General features: G+C 38.4%; 1 protein-coding gene across 1 annotated transcript in view; it reads right to left on the bottom strand.

Annotated features, from left to right (window-relative positions):
* Window positions 1-13684: 13684 nt before the first annotated feature.
* Window positions 13685-24374, bottom strand: part of LOC140511308 (cytosolic beta-glucosidase-like) — a 408352-nt gene continuing 397662 nt past the window's right edge. Inside the window, exon 6 of the mRNA XM_072620371.1 lies at window positions 13685-13960. The gene's annotated coding sequence lies outside the window, so the exon portion shown is untranslated. The remainder of the gene's footprint in view (window positions 13961-24374) is intronic.

The raw sequence follows: 24374 nt of genomic DNA, 5'->3' as shown, positions 1-24374 counted from the left end.
GTGGTGGTCAGGAGATATAAATAGGTTGTTTAGGTTATTTCTTGAGTTATTTCTTACTTTCTCTTCCGTGGATTCTCCAGGACCTAATTCTTGCATTACTTAGCAAATGTGACAAAAAGAAGATATTTCTTAACCAAGATAAAATATATATACACTCAAGTTTCTGTTAGGTACTAATCTATTTCCCATAAAGATATTTTGGTTGCTGAAAGGTATAGAAAAATTACATTTGTGTGATGAAAACAGGTGAAGTTAGCTAGAGAAGACAAACTCAGATAAAATGTTGAGGAGAGTCACAGACTATTCTGAAAATCTGAAAGTAAACTGACTCTTGATAAATGAGAGAACAACGCTTCAACAAGTGATGACTACAAAGTATTGTGGCTGATCAGCCCATTTTTAGAGTTTTAACATGTATATCAAACCAAATAACCATCTAGAAATTATGGGAAGATTATGCAAGGACAGCAGAAGGCCATGCCTTAGATAGAGGCCAATCTTTTAAGTTTCACATAAAGTTAGAAATAGTCCACTGCTTCCAAGGAGTTTCTGATCTGAAGCATTAGAAAATAAATGCAGAACTGAAAAGAGTAGGAGGAAACTGAGTGCAGGAGGAGCCAGGACCAACAAACAAAGGAAGCAAGAAGAGAAGTTTCTTATAGAAGAAAGCAACTGATCTGACAGAAAAGCTTTGCAACTGTTTGGCTAAGAGTTGTGTTGATTGGAGGAGAGGCATTGCTTTGCTGAGAGCTGATTGGTTTGTGAGAAGAGAAATGAATTCTGCTGCTGTGCTTGGTTGGGTTTTTTGCTCTCTGGTAATACTTACATTCTGAGAAAGGGAAAACCTCTCAGAGTTGATGGTTGTTGCTTTCTCTACTTCTCTTGGGTTTGAGAGGAAGAAATAAGAGGTAGGAAAGACAGACTTTGGTATCTGCTGTGGGAAGAGGCTTGGTTTTGCTAAAAACTGGATATATTCTGCTATTTGAAGAGCTAGCTAAGAGAAGTCTATATATGATCCTGGCACTATTTATAACTTGAGTAGGAGAAACTTCTCAGAGTCCCATAACAGATTTGAGGAGTTTAACAGTTCTTTGGCTTTAAGGGAACTGCTTGTCACTGAAAGTGTATAACATTTTCTCAGCACACTGCTAAGGGAGGCTTTGTGTTAAAAGAGTTTGGCACTGCTTCAGGGGTCCCAGAGGAGGGGAGAACTGGTTTTGTACAGCTGAAGACCTATGAGGACTAGTATAGAAATGGAAATCAAAGAAACACCTTGGGTTAAACCAGTGATGCATGGAGAAGATTACTGTTTACAGAGACCCAGAACATCAAGGCATGCCATCCAGGGTCAAGACTTGCCCCAAGCAAATGATTTTCCCTACTAATTCACCTCACTGCAAAAGTTCAGTAACTGTGTGCCCATTCTACCTCATATATATCAGACATATTGGTGGGAGATTAATGAATGTATTGGGAGATTAATGACAAATTAATAACCCAGATTAATGGATAGATTGGGAGATTAATGGGAAATTAATAACCTTAATGGATGGATTGCTCAATATCTTTTTGTCATTCTTGCTCTTGCAATCTGCCAAATGGATGCCATTATTGTTAGTTTTGCCTACTATTGAATAAATGTTATGAGCATTCTTGCTTTTGCTTTAAATAAATATTTCAAGTTTTAGAGTTATTTGTATCATTGTGATTGATTTTGTATAAATGGAAGCACAAGAGACTCCACCCCCCCACTTCTACCCATATAGAAGAAGTATTATTAAGAACTGCAGTGATAAATAGTAAGAATGGACAAGGATTATGCCTAGGGCCACGAGAGTTTGAGTGGCCTTGGCCGGTCCCCCACTCTGGGAAAACCTCCAGATATGATTTATGAGACTGAACGACCTTGCAGAGAGAGGGAGGGAGAAAGGGATGGAGAGAGAGAGAGAGAGAGAGAGAGAGAGAGAGAGAGAGAGAGAGAGAGAGAGAGAGAGAGAGAGAGAGAGGATGGTGCCATTCCCATGACTTACAATTCCCGTATGGAGAGGTCTATGGTTATACCAGGGCTATACTAACAGGCTTGTCCAGGATTTATCATGGTATCTTTTTCACTGGTTAGATTCCAAATATTCTCTATCTGGGATTTATTGAATTACTTAGTCTCAGAGAAATCTAATAGAGAAAAAAAATTAATCAAATAGTCTTCTGGTGTGTCTTTCCTTAGCAAGTCAGATCAGTTTCAGTGACATAATTTTGATTAATTGAATATTACATTGTTATGAGTAATAATGATGTACCATGTCTAGAGCATTGTTTTTCTTTAAAAAAAATGCAGATAGAGCTACATAGAAAAGGGAATACTATTCAACTTAAGAAAAAGATATTTTAGAAGATGCTATTGAAAATGTAAGGGAATGTGAAGTACTAATTAAGAGCTATGAGGAGAAAAATAAAACCTTATCCATTTTCCATAAATTATCTGAGGATGTAAACCCTTCTCAAGTTCCTAGTAAGATAGGGGTTTCAGAAAGTAATTGGAGTCTGATTATCAGACCTCTTACAGAGGAGGAGAGGATACTACCTAGAGTTAAAATGCTGTTAATTAATGAAGGAGTATCTGGAGATAAATTATTAGAATTAACTTCAAAGAAAAAGTCATTTGAAATGCCAGATACAGCTGTAGATGTTAATAGACTTTCTCATACCATAGAATATAATATTCTATCATAGTGGGACTACAGACCTAGGTTAAAATTTCCTTTCCCAGGAAAGGACCCCGGTGCCCCTAAGAAAGAGACATGAGCTATTTGGGTTAAAAATGTAATGGGAGTCTTCCAACAGTGGCAGATACCCAACATGGAGAAGAGAGGTAAATTGCTACCAAGTCCTGAAGGCACATGATTTGAAATTGTGCAGTGTATAAAAGCTGCAGAACCTGAAATCACCTGGCAAGAGTTTTTACAGAGACAAGAAATGCAATTTGGTGTTGGTGGGATGCCTTAGTATGCATATGCCAATTTCATTCAATATGTTATTCTGCCAAGGTGAGAAATACCCTTTGGGTTTGTAACTTGAGTGGATGGTTGACTACAAAGACTCTCTTATAGTGAGAGTAGCAGTAAATCTGAGGGAGTAGATACAGTCAGGTTGGATCAAGTGTGCTGCCACAGAGCATAACCTCTGAGGGCTGAAGGCAAATCGAGTTGGGCTTGCTTGTGAACAAAAGCTGCCAGATTCTCATGAGTTGTTAAAGAGAGCAAACCATTTTGAATATTATTTCCCCACCACATCGAATGAACTAACACATACTCAACCTAGGTTCAAAACATCAAACCATATATAAATGATAGAAATCAAGGAAGAAAACATTATTATTATTATAGAATATATCCCCGTAGAGTTCCTTCTGAGAAGCGACCTCAAATTTTCAAAGGGAAGTGCTTTCTCCCACTTAGTGACTCTTAGAAAGGCATAGGTAGAGATCTTTGATAACAACTTTTTCAAATAATTATCCAAGATGGCAAGAGACTGCTTCAAACATTCCCTCAGGATATTATCCTAAACCATGAAACATGGGGCATAAAAATGGGAAAAGAATGAACAACTTACTATTAGCTTTTTACTACTCCTTTCCTGAAAGGCTGGGTGGCACTGGCTTTGGAAGGGATAGGATTATTTTGAGATCTAATAACTTGTAACAGGAAGAAAAAGGGATTAACTAAGAAACTTTTTTTTAATTCATCACCTCAAAGTATGTCTTTGTGACCTTAAATGCAAATCTCAACCTCTCTCCAGAGTTGAGAATTTAGAGCCATATAAAACAAATTATCCAGGGCTTATTTAAATGTTTTATATATCAAGAGAATTCTTGCATCTATGAGACAGATCAGCAGACAAGTTAAAAAGGCCGGGAAAAGGCCAACTAACACATTAACTTCTCAAACTCACCTTTCTCTTCCAAAACCCCAACCTTCTAGTATAAGAAGAGATGAAAATAGCCCCTGTGTCCCCAACTCTCTCATTTTCTTGCCTAGAAATTCAGTCATTAGAGATACATTGCAGGTTTCCTAGCACTATCATTCATTGTCACATGAATCACAGGAAGCAGTCCTAGTCAGCTATCCTACACACCTCAGAAATGTGCTCCAAGAAGATCACACAGTCCCTGATTTGACAGGTTTTAGTTTTACATACATACAGTTCTGTACCATTCTGGAGGGAGTTACCAGTTACCCATTAGAATGTATCTCTTCTTCATGGCATGAGGAGCAAGATTTATGTTATCCAGTGATGCCTGGGACTCCTACTCCAACATCATTTTTTAGAAACACTTCAAATTCAGATTTTATGGGAAAAGTCTCATGTTTTTATACAATCAATGTGGTTTAGACTATCTTCTTCCCTATCTCTTTTGCGTCACTTTTTACCCACCAACTAATTGACAGTGGTTTTAATTCTTCTTTTACTATCAAGATTTTTTTTCCCCTGGTTTCCTTCATAGGTGATTTCTCCCTCTATCAGTCTTAAAGAAAAACCAAACAAACAAACAAACAAAACCCAAATCCTTGTTTTTTTTTTCTCTCAAGGCATCTCTATTTTTGTGTATTTACTTTCTTACCCCCCACTTAATTCTCAATCCATTGCCATCTGGCTCACATCCTCACTCGTTCCAAGGACATCAATAATTTCTATTTCATTAGCCATAGGCTCACACATTTAAACCTGAAGAAGACCTCAGAGGTCATTTACTCCAACCCCCTTATTTTACAAATGAAACAGAGACCTAAAGAAATTAAATGACTTGCCTAAGGTCACAAAGGTAGAGAAGTGACAGGGCTAGAATTTCAACCCAGACTCTAAATCTGGTTCTCAGTCCTCATCCTTCGGAGCTCTCTGGTATTTGACATATTGAACAGATTCTCCTCCTGGATACTTTCTCCTCCTAGGTTTCTTTAACATTACTTTCTCCTGATTTTCCTAATAACTCCCATTTACAGAAAGCTTTAAGGTTTACACGTCTCTTTGCATACTTCATTTATTTTACATTTTACAACTCTCTTAAGCAGGTGATATATCACCAGTTTATAAATGAGAGAATGGGTTCCCAAAGATTAAGGAACTTTCTTAGGGACCTGTACCTACTAACTGTTTGAAATGGGAGCTTCCTGACACCAAGTCCAGACTTCCATATTGCTTTCTACCTTCTTGTTCTCTCTTTAGGCTCCCTTGTTAGATTATAATCCATGTCCTTCCTTCTATATGTAGGCTTCCACAGGACTGTATCTTAGGATCTCTCCCTCTACTTTTGCACCCTCTCTCTCTCAGAGATTTCATTAACACTCATGGGTTCAGTTATCATCTTCTCATAGAGACTTCCAAATCTGTGTAAAATTATGGGACTACCTGAAAGCCATGATCAAAAGAAGAGCCTAGACATCATCTTACATGAAATTATCAAGGAAAACTGCCCTGAGATTCTAGAACCAGAGGGCAAAATAAATATTCAAGGAATCCACAGAACACCGCATGAAAGAGATCCAAAAAGAGAAACTCCTAGGAACATTGTGGCCAAATTCCAGAGTTCCCAGGTCAAGGAGAAAATATTGCAAGCAGCTAGAAAGAAACAATTCAAGTATTGTGGAAATACAATCAGGATAACACAAGATCTAGCAGCCTCTACATTAAGGGATCAAAGGGCATGGAATAGGATATTCCAGAAGTCAAAGGAACTAGGACTAAAACCAAGAATCACCTACCCAGCAAAACTGAGTATAATACTTCAGGGGAAAAATTGGTCTTTCAATGAAATAGAGGATTTTCAAGCATTTTTGATGAAAAGACCAGAGCTGAAAAGAAAATTTGACTTTCAAACACAAGAATGAAGAGAACCATGAAAAGGTGAACAGCAAAGAGAAGTCATAAGGGACTTACTAAAGTTGAACTGTTTACATTCCTACATGGAAAGACAATATTTGTAACTCCAAATCTGTGTAAATAGTCATGATCAGTCTCCAGAATTCTATTCTCACATTACCAACTGCCTGCAAGATAGCTCTACTTAGATATTTCATAGGCATCTCAAACTCAACATGTCAAAATCAGAATGCATTGTCTTTTTCTCAAAATCCTCCACTTCCTTTAATGTCTACATATCTGTCAAGAGTCATAGTAGGGCCTAGTTTGACCCATCAACACAACGTGGCTCATCCATGTTGGGAGGGGAACATCTAGGTGGGAACATCTGCTGCTTTATCATAAGATAAGGAACTAAAAAGTTAATAGCTTACACAGTTTTCCAGACTTTGGCACAGTAGTATACTGATATCCCATGTCCAAAGCCCACTCATATCTTAAGGTTCCAGCTGCTCTTCAGCCATTTCCTGATCCCCCTAAGTATACAAATTATTCTGGTCTGGCTATCATGTTGGACAGTCTCTGAACCTAAGTATCCTGCCTGGAATCTCTTACATTGTTAATTTCTAATACAAAAATTCCAGTTATCAAAGATTAGATAGGTCTACATGGCTGAACCGCCATCCCAACTGAAAGGACATTTAAGTATCAAGGATTAAATTCAGGCCTCCACTCCTAGATTTTTCATCTTCTTCATCCAAGTCCACGTAAAAAAAAACAGATAAGCATTAAATAAATATAATGGAAATTATCTGCAAAATCTAAATAATTTTAAATTTTGTCTTGGCAAATTAAATAGGGAATTGTTTGGCCCAAATCAAATGGTCATACTTATTACTTTAACTAGATGTCTGAGCAGAGCCTACCTCTGGAGGCACAATGATACCACTTCTTCCTCATTCCTAATATCTAACCAGTTGCCAAAGTCTTGTTAACTCTGTCTTTATAACATCTCACACGGGTTCTCTTCACTTCAATCACACAATCACCTTATTTCGTACCTCATCCCTTCTTACCCTAACTATATTGCTTTGTTGTTGTTGAGGTGTGTTTTCAGTCATGGCCAACTCTTCACAACCCTTTTTGGGTTTTGTTTTTTGGGGAGTTTTTTTGGCAAAGTTATTGGAGTGGTTTGTCGTTTCCTTCTCCAGTTCATTTTACAGATGAGGAAACTGAGGCAGACAGGCTTAAGTGATTTGCCCAGGATCGTACAGTTAGTAAGTATTGGAGGCTAGATTTGAATTCATGAAAATGAATCTTCCCAACTTCAAGCCTGGCACTCTGTTCGCTGTATGACAGTGCTTAGCCTCCTAACTCCTACTTCCTATCTTTCTCCTTTGCCATCCATCCTCCACAGAATTAAAAAATGATATTCCTAGACCACAAATTTAATCACATAGCTCCTCTTCAAAAAGTTTCAGTGGTTCCCTACTGTCACTAGGATTAAAAACAATCATATGAACAAAAACCCCTAAGAGTTTTCTTTTGTTTGTTTGTTTGTTTGTTTGGTACTTACAGTTCTTTGCAAACTGGTTCCAACCTGTTTTCCCAAAAAGACAATCATATTACTTCTGGTCAGGCACCATATGTGCCAGCAGAAATGGCCTACATTCTGTATCCTGTATGATATCCCATCTCTGCCTGCATAGTTTTGTCCAGGATGACCTCCACTGCTGGAATTTTCTCTCTCATCACTTTTACTTCTTAAAAGCTCTAACTCCCTTCAAAGTTCATTCTGACTTACCCGTACAACTTTTGCTGGTCCCACAGTGGGTGGCACTCTCTCCTCCCAAAATAAGCAAATGTCTGTATTAACTTTGTAGATAATTTATACTTAATTATGGCATTTTTTCATTGTTGTATACATCGCTTCTCCCAATGAAAGAGCTCTTTGAGGACAGGGACAATTTTGATTTTTTTTCTTTATGTCTCCAGTACTTAGTACGGTACCTGGCACATAATTAGGTCTTAATAAAAATTTATTGAATTGAATTGACTCAATCTTACTCCGCCTAGAAGCCTTCATCCTCTTTCAGCCAGTGTGATCAGCTTATATTTAACATACATTGCATTTATGCTTCCAGAAAGCAGGCAAGCACAGCACAAACCTTGTGGACCCCTGGTATCTCTTCTTGGCTTTCTATAATTCCTTTGTGATTCCCCAGACAATGGTCTATTATAATTTCAAAAATCTGCCTTTCAGATTTTTTTTTAATTGGGATGAGGCTTGCCATATCAAGTATCCAGGCACATTTCTTCCCTTCTACGTTTTTTTTTCCCCAAAATTATCAACAATGATTCCATGATTAAATCTGCTTTAATTTCTCTGCCCTGGAGACTTGAACTCATTTAAGGCAGCTAGGTGTTCTTTTACTATCTTTTCTCCTATCTTGAGCTTCAATTCCCTCTTAACCACATCTGTTCTACCCTTTCCAGATTGAAGATTGTTCTCCTCGGTGAAGATAACAGGAGCAAAATAGAAGTTGAATCATTTCCTTTTCTCTCAGTGATCTATTAACATCACATCAGTGTCCCCAAATAGCGATCCTATCCTTTAGTGGTTCATCTTCTTGTTTCAAACAGAACCCTTCTTATTATCTTTAGGATTTTTTATATGTCTCACTTCATCCTAGACCCTAGTCTTTCTGATGAAATGTATGTGGGTTCAAGGGACTCTTTTTTTTATTTCCTCTTATTCAGCCTTTGTTTTTATCTTTTAAAATTTGTAATAATGACAGTCACAGTAAGAACTCACTATCATGTCACATTTTCCAGTGTACAAAGTATTGAACTCACAACAATTTGGGGTTGCTGGTGCATGCTTTATTATCTCAGCATTTTGTTCTGCTTTAATTTTGGGGCAGAATCAGACACCCTTTGGGCAGCTAGGTGGTACAGTGAATAGTATGCTCAGTTTGGAATCAGGAAGATTCATCTTTATAAATTCAAATCCAGTCTCAGACACTTATTAGCTATGTGACCTTGAGTATGGCAAAGAGGAGGAAGTGACTTTCCCAGGGTCACATAGCCAGTAAGTATCTAAGGCCAGATTTGAACTTAGCTCTTCCTGACTCCAGGTCTGGTACTCAAGCCACTTCACCACCTAACTACCCATAAGTCCATTTTTACAAATGAGGTCAAAAGTGGTAAAGTGATTTGTCCAGTCTCATAGTTAGTGAACATCTGAAGCTGGAATTGCACAGGGACCATCCTGATTTCAAGTTCAGCTCCATTCACTTTGCCACCTAGCTACCTAAGAACTCAGACAGTGACTTCCCCTCCCCTCTTATTTTAGCTCTTCTACTGTCAGCACCTTGCTGTCACTCTGATAATGGATGACAGCCCCTTGGCATGATGACAGTCTTCCTTTATCACACTTGGCCTTTTCCCATCCAACCTAGAATTACCTCCTCTATGGTCAAGGAATTTCTCTGACTTCTTACTCAGCCCAGTCTTGCTTTGGGCAAAGCCCAACATCTGATCCATAGAGTCTGAGCTGCAAAGGCAAGGTTACCAACTGTATTACCATTGTTCCATTAGGCATTTTATAAATGGTGGAGTTTTGCCAGATCTGCAAATTGCTGGCTACCTATTATGAACATTTGAGACCCTGAAGGCTGCAAACTCTTGGCCTCAGATACCACCTAGACTCTAGTGTTTATTAACCAGGCAGGTAGAGGAGCTTCTAGTATTTCTGGCCCAGAGAAAGCTACTTGTAATCTGATTCCCCAGGTAAAATAGGCCTTAATCCCATTAGCCTTAGTGGGGTAGGCTAACCCTTACCTAAAGAGATATGCCATTTTAAAGGCAGTATGAGGATCATGAAAGACTATGCCAGCTCCTTTTGTAGGCCCTAAGTCAAATCTTGGCCTGGAATTACAAATTTGGAATGAATTGGCTTAGGTGAACATGTCTATGGCAACAATTATTTGGCAATATGTGCATATTCAGTCTTGTCATTTTTCATAGCCAGGTTTGGGGCAGATTCTCCTGTTCTATTTATTTAGCCCACCAGTTTGGAAGACATTTGCTCTGGGGAGAAGGAAGGTATATTGGTGAAAACTGCATAGGTAAGGGAAAAGGGAGACCCTCTACCTTTCCTTCACTTCTATATATGTCACTACTCATCCACTAGCGAAGATCAGATTACCTTTTTGGTGGGGTCACCAATATACATCTCCTTCTACTATTTGGGGCCCCTTCTTCTAGACTGAAGATGGAGTGGAGGACCAAGCATACCCAAACCAGGTGGGTCCATTTTTCCCCACACCACAGTCTAAGGGGCATTGTGAATTAATACTAAATATACTTAGAATTTGTCTGAGCTAATGCAGCCCTTACTGAGTACTTAACCCTTTTTCTCCAGTGCTTGTGTTCATCCTTTGTTGCCAAAAAAGACCAGGCCATCAGAGAAATGATGACATGACTTGCACTTGACTTTGTTTTGAGTGAGGGAGGGCTGTGCAGGTCACCAGCCTCACTTTTCCTCCAGAGCCATCTGAATCCAGTGACCTGATATTCCTCAAGATGACTAGAGATGCTGTTGTTAGGGTAAACATTACAGTCTCCAAAGGGAGGAGTAAGGCTTGGGTTCAAAGGAAGTGTCACTGTCTTCCTACTGTGGATGACATTCTGAGTCATGGCTTGTCTTTCTTCAAGATTCAATTGAAATCCCATGTTATACAGGAGGATTTTTTAGGTTTTACCCAACCCTAGCCACTAGTTCTTAACTCTCTGAGATTATTTTCCATCTATCCCCTGTCTAATATAAACCTAGTTCTTTATATGCTGTTTCCTCAGTTGGAATATGGGATCCTCAAGGGCATGGATTGTTTGTTTGTTTTTCCTTTCTTTGTATCCCTAAGATTTAACAAAATATCAGGCACATAGCAATTAATAAATTCCTGCTGACTGACTGATGAAATGACTAAAGGCAGAAGACAACAGGAGACATGAGGTAGGGATGAAAACAAATGAATGGTGCCTTTAGGGACCATTGCTTTAAGTGCTTCCCTCTCCTTCCCCTTCCATTGTTCAATCTTGCATTTGTGTTATCAGGAAATAGTGATAGATATTGATATTAGAAACCCCTTCCCATTCAAGTTGGCACCTTCTCTGTAACTTAAAGAATTAGAGAATTGACTAGGATCACATGGTCAGTATGTGTCAAAGAAGGGACAAAGAGCCCAGCTCTTCCTAGAACTGAAGCCAACTCAATCCACTCTGCCTGCTGCCTCTAAGACACTTTCAAGAAGCTGGGAATTTCTGATATAAGTTATAAAAAGCCAATTTGATGTGAGTTCCAGATCCTTATCATGCATGCAAACCTCATTTTTATTCAACAGCATCCCTTGAGACTCATTGACCTAAGCCCACTTTTTATATTTAGAAATTACCCTAGAATGGAATAGTTTTATTGGTTCTAGATTCCTTTCATTCAGTTTTGATTTTAGGTGAGTTTAGGGTCAAGAACTGTCAATCTACACTGCTCTCATCTTGTTGAGGTGGATTTGCTGATTCATCAGCATTTTTACAACATCAATAATTTAGTCTCCTATTTACTTTTTTAGAAGTCCACTAAAATGGAAGTGTTCAAACCAAAGAACAAAACAGACTCAGAGAAGATCACATGCAAATGGTAAGGTGCAACTCAGTTCCAATAAATTCAATCCCTCACAGTAATTTCTACAATTCATATTTGTTCTACACAGATATTACGCAGAGGGCCAGAGGGTCAACTAATTCTTTCCCTTGACCAATTCTAGAAGAATCACTGAACCAGGGAATTGGAAGGGACCTTAGCAACAGTCACCTAGCTTTCCCCAAATGATTTCCTATTATTACATTATTACAGCTGACACATTGTCATCCAGTCTCTGCTGGCAGACTTTTGGTGAGGTCTCCTGGAAGTGGCCTGTACCACTTTTGGAAAGTTATCATTGTTAGAAGATTTTCCTGATATTAAGCAAGTGTCCAACAAGTTAGCATCAGTGGGTGAGCCATCTTTATACCTACCAGACATTTGATAGGTTTCATCAAAGCTTCCAATACAATAATATAGAAGTAATTCTTTATGCAAGAGAGGAGAAAACATAAAAGCTTTAGGATAATAGATTGACAGTTGGAAGAAACATTAGATACCACCTAACGACAAATTTAGAGATATTAGAAAAAAAATTTAGTCCCAGGGGTTCACTTACACAAGCTGTAAATGATAGAGATGGGACGGAAACTCAGGTCCTCTGACTCCAAAACCAGTTTTCTCTTCACAGAACTAGCATGGATCTCAATAATACCAGACACTGATGTAGCAGTTCAAGACTTTACGTAAACCACCTTACCAGCCTCTCAGACAATTTAGCCAATGGGCTATCACATATACAACCACTGCTAGACCAACAAAGGCTTCCTAGATCACTTTTCTCACATAGTTGAGGCATCCTCTTATTTAAGCATGGACCTAATCTTTCTCCTCTGAGTATTTAATTGACCCCATTAATTATTTGGTTCTGATGTATAGATACTTTTAGTTCTAGCAATACATTTCAAGAAATATTCCAAATTAACCATATGTCATTCTTTTCCCAAATACAAAATATCCTAGGACCTATTTTATTGTCTCTATATTGTTTAATCTGTTCTCATAGGTTAAGTTCTCATCTCTCTGAGGGTGACTTTCACTTCTACAAACCTATCCCTAGACTCCTTTCAGAGGCAGACTCAAATCACTGAGTGACTAATGGACATTTCCAAGTAAATACCTGGTAGGTATATCAATATATTGAAAACAGAACTCATCATCTTTTTCCCCAAATAATCTTCTTCTTAACTTATCTACTTTTTTCACGAGCACCATCTTCCTCCTAGTCACCCAAGATTACAATGTTAATGTTATTTTCAACTCTTCCTCCCCTTCTCTCTGTCCCACCATATGCAATCAGTTGTCAAGCGTTATCAATTCTTTCCCCATAGTGACTCTCCAACTGTAGGGATGCAGAAAGGCCTTTCCCATAATTTGGGTTTTAATGTCATGGCCTAATGGTTGTCAACTGTGGACCTTCTGATGCCTTTCTTTGTAGAGGCAGATTATTAGGCATAAGGAACCTTGCATATATGATCAAACTTAGTAAATATACTGGCTTGCTTTGATAAACTCTTTTTTCTTTCTCCCTTCCCTTTTTAATCCTTTGCTATGAGGGATTTTCCTTTGGAGAGGAATTGGATAGTTATATATTTAGAAATTAAGATAATGCACAAACAAAGTATAGCAATATTTTTTCTAAAGAAAAGCTACAGTCCTCACCCCGTAGTCAGATTGTGTATGTCATATCTTGATGCACGCCCCCAGGCACCCCATCTGTAGGAAGAAAATACCTCAGACATCAACAGTGATCGCAATGCTGATGCTAAAACACAGACTACCTTGCATTATTATTTTACTTTTCATGTACATGAATCTTGTTTCCCCCAATGAGACTGTAAACAACTAGAAAGCGGGGACAGTGTAATCCTACATTGTCTCTCCCATAACACCTCTGTGCTTTGACACTGTTCAATAAAGTTTTCATTAACAAATGTATCTACTTCTCCCTGTATCAGTGCTATGTATTTTCTCTGTCTTGGTGGGTAAAGCTTATGTGGGCAGAGACCATGTATTCTCCACAATCACCAAACCATCCATAGTACTCTGAACAGTTCTGTGCACATAATTGGGACTCAATACGTTTGCTCTAATGGCTGATAATGGGATCTATTAGGAATGAATATAGTTGTCTCAAGTCCTTTGCAGAATTTTTGTTGGTGAGGTGGTTATTTTTGGGCAGGGCCCGTAGTTTTATCAGTTTAGAGAGCACCATAGTGAAGAAGCTTCCCCCTGCCGTTACAGATCAGCAGCTGGTCTATGTTTCATCTTCCCTGAAAAGTTCTGGGGCACTGAGATATTAAGTAGCTTACCCAGGGTCACGCAGTCAGTGTGCATCAGTAGAAGAACTTGAACTCAGGTCCTCCTAACTCTAAGGCCAGCTTTCTATGCAACGCTGTTCCTCATCTGGAGTAGAAATAGAATGTCATATAAAATAATGAATGGAAATTATTTCAAAAATCTTAAACATACAAATAATAAACATCAGTTTTTATTATTACTCAACTCATAAGAATGAAGGCCTGCACTGTGGTTCCTCAGTTTTATAATTAGTTCTCTGTCTCTGTATAACAGAGGCCTCTACCCCAGTGCCTAATGCAGCGTATAGCTTCTCTGTAGTTACATCAAGGACAAGTGGTCATTCACTGTATGGTCTTCCATTAAATTCTAAGCTCTTTGAGGGCAAGGACTATATTTGGCCTCTTTTTGTATCTCCAGTACTTAGCATAGTACATAGTATTATGATACGTAGTAGGTATTCTGTATATGTTTACTGATGGACTGAATGAATATTTGCCACAAGGGAGATTTCTAGAACTCAAACTGAAGGGTAGTAAGTGAATGATAGGAATCTCCATGAGTGCCTCTTGTAAACTAGAACATCCTAGCAAACGAAGATCAAAGACTTAGAGTTGATCATCCCACCCCATTCATTTTACAGACTGAAGTTGAGTATCTAGAGTAGGATTTGATCTCAGGTTTTCCTAAGTCCAGAGATCTATCTGCTACATCATACTGTCTCCCTTGTAGTTTAAAAACAATTTGCAAACACCAAAACATCTACCCCTTTTCAATTCAGTTGAATAAGCAACATGATATAGTGAATACAGCGTTGAACTTGAGTCAAGAAGACCTGGGTTTGAATCTTGCACAAACATGTATGTACTAGCTGTGTAACCTTGAGAAACATTTAACCTCTGCCCCTTAGTCTCTTCATCTGTAAAATGAGAGAGATGGACCTATAAGTTTCCTTTTCACTCTTAGCAATGATTCTGTAGATTTCTAATATGTCCAAAGCTAGGTCAGTTCCTAGGTAGTTATTTCTCTTGGAGTGGCTCCAATCTGGATCCCTCTATCCACATGGTTTTCCTAGTCATACATTTGGTACAAAAGATCATAAAATCATAGACTTAGAGGTGAAAGAGACATTAGAGGCTGCAAAGAGGGCAGTTAGATGGTGCAGTGGATAGAGTGTCTGGCCTAGAGTCAGGAAGACTTGAGTTCAAATCCATCCTTGGACACTTCCTAGCTGTGTGACCCCAGGCAAGTCACTTAACCCTATTTGCCTCAGTTTCCTCATCTGTAAAATGAGCTGGAGAAGGAAATAACAAATCACTCTAGTATCTTTGTCAAGGAAACCCCAAAAGGTGTCATGAAGAGTCAAACATGATTAAAAAAAGACTAGACAACAAAAATCCAAATAATCTTCTTTTACATATAAGGAAAGAGTGTCCCTGAGAGGTTGCATGATTTTAACCTAAAATCATAACAGGATTAAGTGAAAAACCACACTTCAGATTACAAATTTCCATTGTACTGGTCTATTTATTTTTATTTATTTGGTTGGTTGTTTGTTTATTTCCCTTTAAAGAGCTCTTGGGAAAGCTGGTTTAAATAAAGTCTACTGTTGATTAGCTTGGCCTGACCCAAACACCAGGGCTATTTTTATAGCTGTCCTCAGCAATGCCTTCATCAACATTCCAGTGTATGGTCTTCCTGGTGGGATTCTAGTATAGTCAAAATTGTTGGATTTAGAGTCAGGAAAGGCTAGGGTTCAGTTCCAGGTCTGACATTTACTAACTGTGTGATTTGATACAAACCATGTAAGCTCTCTCATTTTCCATTTCCTCATTTGCAAAATAGGGATTAAAAATACTTGCCCATGTGGATCTCACATGATAAATTATGCTTGTGCCAACGGCATGGTAATTACATCGGCTCCCAAACCTTGTAATGGATTGGAGAACTCTTTGCTGGGTCTCATAGCTACTAGTATGTTTCCTTTGACTTATCTGAGGGTCTTTTACTGCAATTTATTCTGCCTGCTCCACTAGATCTCAGAGCAGGGCTGTGTTTTGTTTATCTTCGCATCCCCCAGCGCCTAGTACAGTGCCTTAGAAGAGCTCAGTACATATTTGTTGAATTGAATTGAATTAAACTGGATTTGCAGCAGACTCTGGGCCCTTTGACCAGGGCCTAGTAGACATAAATCATTATTTTTGTATGTGTGTGACATGCACATGCTCGAATATAAACTCCATAAGGGCCTCCACAATGTTTCATGAAACTTTGCCTCTACCCCAGTGCCTAATGCAGTGTATACAACAGGTGCCTAACCAGTGTTTGTTATTGAATTTCTAGGAACTGCAGTATAAAATTTTAGAGCTGGAATAGCCTTTGGAGCTTACTAAGCCTTCTCTATCATTTCGCAGATAAAGAAATTGAAGCCCAGGGAGGTTGAGTGATTAACTCTAAGCCACACAACAAATGGTAGAGCAGATTTGGCCTACTGACAATCAGACAACTAGCCTTAAAAAAAATTTTTTTTAAAGGAATGTGCTTTATTTCACTTGTCTATCTCCCTTGGAGTTGATTTTCATGGAGTCTGTTTTAGGGAAGAAATAACATGTTTGTTCGCTGTAGGCAGTTACTTGTGTTTCCTCAGCCTAATGACAGGAGGAAAAACAAAAAGATTCCATGGTGACTAAATGTATTGGAGAAGTTGAGGCAGGGAGGAGGTTAAGGAGTAACTCAAAGAAATAGGAGCTATAAAAATGCAAATGAGAAACCCAACTAAATTTTTCCAAGTATCCAGATTTAGGAAAACTATTAACACTAAAGCCATATTTTCTAATCAAAGGAAATAAGTTGTAAAACTGTAATTAGTGACTATATTAGCCATCTGATCCTCAGTCTTGCCATACCCCTCCCTCACTATTCCGTGAACAAACTCCAACTGAGACACTTGTCCCCTGCAACATACCACCTTATTTTTCAGCTGTTAAATAACAAAAACTCTCTTTGTTCCTTTTAAATGTTTCATTGACCCTGTTTGCCTGTTCTGTGCCCCACCCTCCAACCCCCCAACACACACACACTCTCACAAACACCCCAGCAAAGCAGGCATTCCATTACCAGGCTGCTGTGCTCAGACAGACCTTTCTAGGGTGTTTAATAATTTCTCTACCCACATTGAAGGCCATTCTATTGATCACATTAAGAGATAATATTTGCTTTTGGGGTTGCATCTATTTCTTCAGTGCATTACTAATGCTTCCAGAGCAATTATCAAAGCTAATTCCTAAACGTTGAGCCATCACATTCCTCTACTTCCAGCTATAGGTTTTCTTTCACTTTTTACAAATAATGATTTATGCAAAGTCACCAAGACAGCTATTGCTTCCATTGCAAGGTTTATTATCTCCAAGATGAACAGACAAGTCATTAAGCGCTCATGGAAGGATTAGTGTAGAGAAAGATCACCGCATTGTGATTTTCTGGTTACATGGTTCAATACAATGATGGTTTAAGGAAGTAAAAGCCAATTTTAGCACTCCCATTATGAAGCAGTGTGTGTCATCAATAGGCAGTTATAAAAGCAGTAGTTGATAAGAATTTCCCCACCATAAAAGCCCCTTCCATCACATGCCCACAGAGTGAGTCACATGAAAATAACCTCTGAAGAAGGAGATGGAGGCTTCAGCTTTTATCTTTCCTTCTTATATTCTGTGTGTGTGTGTGTGTGAGGGAGAGACAGAGAGAAACAGAGAAAGAGAGAGACAGAGAAAGAGAGACAGAGAGAGAAAAGACAGAAGAGAAGACAGGAGGAGAGAGAGAAGAAAAAGGAGAAAAAGAGAGAGTGAGAGAGAGACAGAAAGAGAGAGAGAGAGAGAGAGAGAGAGGAGAGAAAGGAGAAAAAGAGAGAGAGAGAGAAACAGGACTTTGTCCCCCATCTCTCCTTATTCCAACCCCCCCTCTAAACTGCTGCCAGATAAGTCTTACTACAGCAGCCCAATCCCAAGTCTTCAGTACTTTCCTATGGTTCAAACAGTAACATTTATAATCCTTTGTGGAGCATTCAGAACCCTGTATACTCTGGCCTTTACCTACTTTTTCAAGCTAACTTCCCAATAACCCTTTCCGCCTGTCTTCTACTTTAGCCAAACTAGACTACTCCTCATTCCCATGAGATGCCAGGTATAGTGCCAAGGAAGTCTACCTTCCTCTATCTTTCACGATGCCTGGTCAAGGGGCAAGGTAAACCGAACTATATATTGCCTGAGGCCATGGGAGTTCTATCCTCAGAAGACCATGTAGGGAGTACCAGATTTTAATAATTGAACTCTACCTTCTTTTACAAAGTATAAAGAGGCATGTGTGTAGGGGGCCGACAAGGTTGTTGAACAACAAGTCCATTGTAAGAAATAAGAGGCTGAGGTTTCAGGCCACTGTGGAACCCTCTCTTTACTGGCTCCATCTTTCTCAGAAATTAATCTCAATTTACTTACTCTCACCCCTAATCAAGACGGCCCCTTCCCCTCTCTTCCAGAAAGATCATTTGCCCTTCTCCCCTCCACAAGCCACAAGTAGACTATGTTTCTTCCCCTAAGTTGTGTGAGAGTCTCACTAAGGCCTCTCTGGTGTAGTAGGAAGGGGATGGAAACCTAAATATCTTGAATTGATCTAAATAACCTTTAAGATACTTTCCAACTCTGAGATTTTAAGCCTTAAGTCTCTATTGTAACTAAAGATCCCTCCCATTCAACTAAAGTCATCTTAATTACGAATTTTCTTTACATATAACAAATTAGAAAGCAAATATATAGGCCCACTTCATATTACTTCTCCTAGTTGATGCTGTTTGCCTCTGTTTGCAGCTCTGAAGGTAAGATTAAAGACTTACAAAGATGCATCTGACAAGTTTCAGTGAGGCTTCAAAACTCCTGATAAGACCCATGGGAAATCAATTTGCTGAGTATTTGAAATCAATAATCAATCAACAAGCATTTTTTAAACTTAAGGCATTGTTAGGCACTGAGGATATAGGAGAGGAAAGGGAGCTTATAATGCTAACCTCAAGGAATTTACAATACAGACACGGTAGGCAACTTGTACAGGTAAATATGACAGATACAAAGAAATTTGGGGAGGAAGGCCCACTAGTTGGAGATATCAGGAAAGGTTTTATGGAGAAGGTGGCCCTTTAGTTGAGTACTGAGGCAAACAAGAGACTCTAAAAGGCAAAGATGGAGAAGAAATGTGTTTCAGGCATGGGGGACAACCAGTATGGAGACTAGAGATGAACAGAATGAAGGCCAGTTTGGTTGGATCATAGAGTATGGGAAGGATTGTAAAGTATAATACAGCCAGTGTGAGGGAGAAGACAGGTTGTGAAGGGAAAGAGAAAACAACCACTATAGTCATCTGCATAGATGGTAATTAAACAAATGAAGTCACCAAGTGCCCAATTGAATGTCATTGTCATGACAGTGGTGGTAGTAACAGTAGTAAAAGTAATCAATGAACATTTATTAAGCTCCTACTACATGTCAGTTATTGGTACATAGTACTTCTATACTGATTTAATGTTTGCAAATATATTATCTCATTTTCTCCTCATAATCTTAGAGGCAGGTGCTAATTATCCCCATTTTATAAATGAGGAAACTGAGGTAATAAGAAGTTAAGTAACTTTCTCAGGGTCACCCAGCTAGTAGGTGTCTAGGGCTAGAGTTGAACTCAGCTCTTCTGGAGTCCAAGTCCAAGTAGTTCCATCTACTTTGCCGCCTGGCTATCTTGTGTACTGAATATTATTAGATGCTAAACAAGTTGGGTGATGGTTATAATACATGTATTTTTATAAAAATACATAATTATGTTTTGTAATTTAGAAATTCTACAATAGACATGTTTTAAAATGTGTGTGAGGCAGTAGGGAAGGGGGAAGGTGGGAAGGAGGGTAGTGGAATGTCTGCTTTGAGTAGTGGTACATAGAGGAATGGGCACTGAAGTAAAAATCAGGAGACTTGAGTTCAAATATTTCTCTTTCACTAACTTAAGGTAAAGAAAAGGAAAAGAAAAAACTTTAGTAAGAATTTTATGTAACTGTTCCCTTATATGTTAAATGACCAAAATAATTTTGGTTTTACCCAGTTTACCAGGTGTTGAAGACTTGATTAAATAAAAGTGTTTTCAAGAACATGTGCAATGAAAATGAGAAGTAAAATTATTAGAAATAACTATGTGTTTAAGATCTGACTCCATAAGCATTTATTAAGCACCTAACATGTATAAAGCACTGAGCCAAGGTGCTAGGGAAACAATGACAACATGAAAAAATCCTTGCCTTTAAGGAGCTCCTTAGGTATAGCGATTGTTTCATTCATTGTTTTTTTCTATCCAACACCTAGTACACTGCCTGGTGAATAGTAAAAATTTAATATAAAAAATTGTTGATTGATTATATTATAATGGATAACCTATGTTCAAATGGTATAGGTTTTTATAGTCAATAAAAATGGACACTTCTTTAGGGAAAGGGCAAAAAATTCACAACCCTCCCTGGAACAATTCATCTTCCAGAGACTGGATCTATAGAGGACAAAGCAAAGCAGAGGGCTGGTAATTAACTGATGAATTAAGAATGTGTAGATAGCCAATTTTGTCTCTTGCAAATGCTGCTTGAAAAGAAGAAAAAGTTCTGGTGGTGTTTCTTGGTGAGTTATTGTCTGGTCATTAACACTCCCCAACAGAAAAGACTCCAAAGGTCTGTGAACCTTTTACCTCGTCAGAATTCTATTGGATGGACTGTTTAAACTGACACAGAGGAGGACAATCTCATGAAGCAAAAAGCCAGCATTAGGTCACTGAATACTTTGTGAAATTGGGAGGCCAATTTCCTGTCTATCCAGCTACCCAATGCTCACCAAGTTCCAGAGGAAAGGAAAAGAGATAGGAGATATGATTAACTCATGTTCTGTAGACCTCAAATAAACTTGTTGGGAAGTATGAAATAAATTCCCAACCTCCCCAGATATTTGGTAGCTTATATTTCCCTTAAGTCCCCTCTATCATCTTTGTGGGAATCTTCTTCAAGATGGAGGGCAGTAGTGGATGGGGTTGAAAAGATGTGAGAGTGAAGGTCACATCTACGTCCATAGCAGTAGAAGAAAATAGAATACTTAGACAATCATCCAGAGAATTCATCCCAAAATAATGCATCCCTATGAAAGATTCAAATAACTAAATATAAATACGGGATTTTTGATAATTTTTTTTAAAAAATTTCGGACCAGACTTGTGATTACATCAGGGCAGGGAGGCAGAAGTGAGTAAAATCTATTTATACAGATCAGTAACAATTCTGAAGCTTAGAATCTTTAAAAGGTGTTTGGGTCAATGACAGATTTAGATGGCTTGCCAGGGTCACACAACTGGTATGTGTCAGAAGACAGATTTGAACTCAAATCTTCTTTATTCATAACTCAGTGGACTTAATGTGATGTGCCCACTACCACAAAAGCAAATTCCACTCTCATTACTCCACCCTGAGCTCAGACTGTAGGTTACCCTTTTGTAACTGACTTTTTTTTCATTTAAAGTTTTTCTGGATGTTTCTTTTCCCTGGATTTCACCTGGTTAGACATAATGAGGAGTGCGAAGAGGAGAATACAGTTTGACTTGATCCAGACCATCCAAAGGATGATCCAAACCCTGGTGATCCCAATAAGGGCATCCCCATTAACCCTCTGCTCTGGGAGGAACGGTCACGTTGAAACTCTCAAAAGATTTCCACGCCTACCCGCTTCCTACTATGAATATCAAAAGAAATATTCACTTCACATGGAAGACTATAGCTAAAAATCCATTTAGTGAGGGAGGTATATAGTAACCCCTCCAGTCTGCCTAGAGAAAGGAAATTGTTACTAAGGGGAGAAATAGAAGACCTGGACTACGTTTCCTGTGGGAGTGTTCAACCTCATCTTTAAGACACCATTGTTATATGCAGAGAAACACTATAAAAGGGAGTGAACCTTAGCATAAGTTTCACTGTACTTCAACTTGAGAAATCTCCTGGGCTGAGATATAAGGATGACTAATGAACTAGAGGATAGCTGGGGTGTGTGATCCTTAATTGTACATTTCACTGCTTTTACTATTTTCCATTACAACTTTATAGCTGCCTAACTGTAGTTTTCAAGAGTCTATGCTTAGAAGTAAGAAGAACTTGTTGAGAGAGAAAAAAAAAACTTCTAAGCTTTCTTGGAAACTTTCCCCCTCTTTATTAGAGTTTCTTCTTTCTCCCCTGAAGCAGAGAACATTTTTAAAAAATAAGCACACAGTGAATAGAGAATGTTTTTAATATCTCATGCTCATTTCCCCTTTACCTTCTGAAATATTTTACTTTCTTATATTTTCAATAAATGGCAAATTCATGAGTCAGAAGATTGATTCCTAATTATTACAAAGGGGATAATTAAAGATAACGGGAGTACATATCACTTTCAGACAATTTCTGAAATCCAAGCATTTTATAGAGAATGAAGGAATTGGGTGCATTAAACACGGTAAGATTGGAGGAAGGGTAGTTCTTATTTGTGTCTTCATGCCATTTTTAAGTTGATGAGGAAATGCACAGGGCCTTAGTTTTGGAGCTGAAGGGACCTTAGAAATCATCTCATCTAATCTGCTTATATTGCTGTTAAAGGAACTAAAACCCAGAGAGAAAAGGGTATTTGTTCATGCTTGAACCCTGGTCATCTAACTTGAAATCCAACACTTTTCCTACTGTACCAAATCTATAATTTGCGAATAAAATCCTACCTATACTGTGTCCAGACATGATAAGTCAGCAGGAACATGGAGGTGATCCAATTATATATTATATTATAGCTCTAGGGATAGAAGTGACTTCCGATGTTATCTGGTCCAGCTCCCTCATATTAGATTTAAGTAGTCTAAGACTCAGGGAGTTTATGTGAGTCAGGATTCTCAAACCCAGGTCCTCTGATTCCAGATTCAACTCTTTTCAATGAACTGAAACTATAAATTGGAAATAAAACCCTAAGTAGATTATGTCTATGCCTACAAAATCAAATGAAAAGTTGAGGTGATCTAGGTATTTTTTTAACTTAATGTTTCTTTCAAAATGTATCAGTCAAAGTTAGAATTATTTTAGTAATACAATGCCCAGCAGTGGGCCTGGCTCATAATATGTGTACATAATAAGTACTTTTTGATTTGCTGATCTAAATTATCTGGTTAAATACTTCAATTCCTTATTATGCCTGGGTAAGCTACATCTCTATGTGTTGTGTCCTGTACTGGAACCACAAAATACTGTCAACTAAATTTGCCAAGCTCCTCGGAATTAAATGAGAACACCCTGGTACTTTGAGAGGAAAAAGAATTAAACCAATCATTTTTAAACATTTCTGCAAATATTTAATAGATATTTATAAGCATTTTCTCTTCAGAGTTTTTTCTTAAAGATCATAGATTCAGGACTCAAAGAGATCTGAAACCTTTACATGCTCATATCTCTCACCTTCTTAAAAAATCCTCACTTGATCTGATCATTCCCTCTAGCCATTGTCCTATGATTCCCTTTGCTGCTTACATTCGATGAGAAAGCCATCTAAAATCAGTGCCTTCACATCATGTCTTCTCAGTCTCTCCTAAACTCTCTACAGTCTGGCTTCTGACCTCATTATTGCACTGAAACTATTCTCTCTCTAAAGCTACAAGTGATATTTTCATTGACATTTCTAATTGCCTTCCCCCAATCCTCATCCTGTTTCCCTTTTTTGTAACCTTTGACACTGTCACCACCTTCTCTGCTCTCTAGGTTTTCATGACACTGCTCTCTCCTGATTCTCTTTTTATCTGTCTGGTGGATCTTTTTCAATCTCCTTTGCTGGATCTTCTTCCAGGTGATGCCCACTAACCACAGATACCTCTGTCCTAAGAGTCTATCTTTCCCATCTTCTTTTCTCTGTCTCTATTGTCTCACTGAGTTATCTTATCAGCTCCCATGGTTTCATTTATTTCCTTGATGCAGATGATTCTTGGATCTTTAGATGCATTCTTAACCTCTCTCCTTGACCTTTAGTCTCATATCACCAGCTGCTTATTTGACACTGAATTGGATGTCCTGTAGACATAAACTCAATATGTCTGAAACAGAACCCACTAGTTCTCTTCCAAGACCCCCCCCCCATTACTGTCAAAGGCATATTCCCAGTCACCTTGGCTTCTAACATCTGGACCATACTTCACTTCTTAATTATACTCACCTCACTTATCCAATCTATTGCAGATTTTGTGATTTCTATACATCTATACATCCCTTTCCCTCCTCTGACACAGCTTCCACGCTGGTGAACCTCCATCACCTCTCACCTAAATTATTGCGATAGCTTTCAGGTTAGTCTTCCTACCTCAAGTCTCTCTCCATTCCAGTTCCTTCTCTATTCTTCAGCCAAAGTTGTTTACCTAAAATGCAGATTTGACCTTGTCACTTACCTCCTTAATAAACTAC

Source organism: Notamacropus eugenii, chromosome 6 (assembly GCF_028372415.1).
Source record: "Notamacropus eugenii isolate mMacEug1 chromosome 6, mMacEug1.pri_v2, whole genome shotgun sequence".
NCBI lineage: Eukaryota > Metazoa > Chordata > Mammalia > Diprotodontia > Macropodidae > Notamacropus > Notamacropus eugenii.
Note: the sequence above shows the minus strand (reverse complement) of the source record. Positions and strands in the feature narration are given on the sequence as shown.